General features: G+C 34.1%; 1 long non-coding RNA gene across 1 annotated transcript; it reads left to right on the forward strand.

Moving 5' to 3' along the window:
- Positions 1-662: 662 nt before the first annotated feature.
- On the forward strand, positions 663-1,822 carry LOC104237925 (uncharacterized). The gene is made up of 2 exons (XR_011401572.1): positions 663-1,100; positions 1,304-1,822. It is a non-coding gene; the product is annotated as an uncharacterized lncRNA (long non-coding RNA).
- The last annotated feature ends 960 nt before the right edge of the window (positions 1,823-2,782 follow it).

Consider the following 2,782-nt stretch of genomic DNA (forward strand, 5'->3'; position numbering starts at 1 on the left):
CTTTAAATATTTTAAAGTGATCAACTAGAGTAAAATAAATTTAATATAGAAGTTAACCTTCAAAGAAAATAGTATTTTCTCTATGTGAACTTATTTGACCCTGCACAGAGTTTAAGAAGAAAAATAAAAAAAAGGTTTTTGAACTTGTGATGTAAAAGAAGACACATATATTTTACGGGGCTATAAATCATTGTATAAAGTTAAATTGTTTTCAAATATGAAAAGAGAAAACTTTATGAGGCATATAAAAATTATTTTTTTGGACACGGATTAAAAAGAAAATAGATTAACATAAATTAAATGGCTATGAATGAAATCTCTTTTAACTTTGGATGCAGAAATATTGTTCACCAAAGGTGTTTGCACCATGATGTCTATTCGTAAGCGTTTGGATGAATCCACACGATTCTTCCCTAATCCATCTGCTTAATTTCACTTCAAAGTTATCTTTTCCTTTAAAATTTGGGAGTGCAGGTATCTAAATGACGTGCCTTAAGGTTAACCTATTACCAGAAATAGAAAGAACCAAGTCAAATGTATCCATATCCTAACTTGTCCTGCACCTTAGAACTACCCCTCACGTGTCCCTCAAAACTCTACAAAGAATCTCTAGCCACACTTAATTTCCTTTATTCCTACAAAACATACCAAAACCAAATTCCATAACCAAAGTTTTCCAGCTTTCCAAAAATATTGCGACTTTCCAAAAGTATGGAATCCATCGCATCTAGTTCCACCCCTTCCGACCACCAGCACCACCGTCACCGCGGCCATCTAATGCCAACACAACCACTCGCCAACAGAATCATCCGTGCCGTGAGCCATCATCTCCGCCTCCTCCACCACGCCGACACAACTTTCTTTATCTTAGGCGCAACCGGAAATGTATATACCGTTAACCTCTCCACCACCACATCATGCAGCTGCCCTGATCGAACCACCCCATGCAAACACATCCTCTTCGTCCTCATCCGCGTATTGGGTGTCTCCATAGATGACACCTGTCTTCTCCGCCGAACTCTCCGGCCATGTGAGCTCCAACGCCTTCTCAGCTTACCCATCTCAACTGAATCACTAGCAAACCCTAATGTTCGAGAAAGGTTAGAAGAGCAATTCTAATAGGCGTATTTAATATATCATGTCTCGACACGCTCCTGGCCAAACAAGTGAAAATATTTTTATTTTTGCGAGAGTGAGATTTAAACTCAGGACCTCTTGTCTGCTCTAACATCATAGTATTAAAATCTATAACTCTGATGTAGCCTAACTTCAATTATATAATTATATTATGTCTTAAGTACAGGTTTCACCAGACGTTTTTTAAGGAACGACCAAAATCTTCGCCGTTGAGAATAGAGATAGAGAACGGTGTTACATGTCCGGTGTGTTTGGAAGAGATGAATAAGGGAGAAAAAGTGGCAGCTTGTCGGACATGTAGGAATCCATTACATGAAGAATGTTTGATGGAATGGAAGAGAAGTAACAGAAGAAGATCAATTAGCTGTGTGATATGCAGGACAAGGTGGAGGGATGTGAGAGCTGAGCAAGAAGCTGAGAGGTATTTGAATTTGTCTGCTTATATTGGCGGCGATAATGACATGCATATTGTGGAAGATCAACAGAGCTACTGTGGGGATTAGGCCTTTGATAATATAAAATTCGTGACAATTCAAAAAAAAAATTGCTGACCTTAACTATAATGTTAAACTAGTTTAGTAGTACAATTTGTATATATTCCTTTTATTTTTATAAAGTTTATATTAGGATTTGACCAATTGTACTATATATCTGCAAATGTAAATTCAAGTATTGGGGTATTGAGAAAGTAGAAATGACTTGCTGCGCAAAAAATTCTGTTTTCTAGCTTGTTACATCACAATTTAACGTAACAGAAGGATTTTTCTTTTTCTTTGGTAATTTTGGATGGTAAAACAATCTTGTCCATTTAGCATAAATAATATAGTAAATTCTAACACTAGTACATATTAGAGGGAGAACTTTAATTTACCAGGTTCTCATTTTCAAGCATTTTCGTTAATGTTTCTACCTTTTTAATATAATACTATAATACCAAATCAATGTATGGTTTATGTTTCTCAATAAATATATTCTCTTTACATACTTATTTTTAGTTTAATATAATTTCTTTAATAAGAGGTCTTTATTTTTACACAAGAGATATAAAATAACATACAAGATATCTTTGTAGCATCATTTTCTTTTCAAATTATAAAGGGCTATATTCAACCATTTCCTCATAAATATATTTATAATTAGGTGTGAAAAAAGTTCTTTTAATTTATTTTGTGAACTTATTCATTGCAGAATTGCCAACATGTGAAATTTTGCACGATACAATGAAGTAAGATACTTGTTTCTTGAGAAGTAGGTAACATAGGTGACTAGCCCTTTCAAATTAATATAACGATTAACGAGTAGTAAAGAATTCATAATTACTTTGTTCGTTTTCTTAATAGCCATATCAAACTAAGAGTAGACAAATAAATCGAGGGTAATGGAATCTAATTTCTTTTGAAGTACCTCTCAAAACAGTTCTCAATTCCAAATTTCTACTTCAATTTATAAGTTAAATATGAAAAAAGGCAGAATAATTTTGCATGTCAAAGCACCGACCTAATCTAGTTAGCAAGCCGTGATGGGTCATCATACCATTGCTCAAGTATTTGCCTACGTGCGAAAAATTTAAAAATACTCGTATTTACAAGTGATCGTTCAAAAATAGCCACACTTTCAAAAATAATCGAAATTTAGCCACTTTTCA

Source organism: Nicotiana sylvestris, chromosome 8, assembly GCF_000393655.2.
Source record: "Nicotiana sylvestris chromosome 8, ASM39365v2, whole genome shotgun sequence".
Lineage (NCBI taxonomy): Eukaryota > Viridiplantae > Streptophyta > Magnoliopsida > Solanales > Solanaceae > Nicotiana > Nicotiana sylvestris.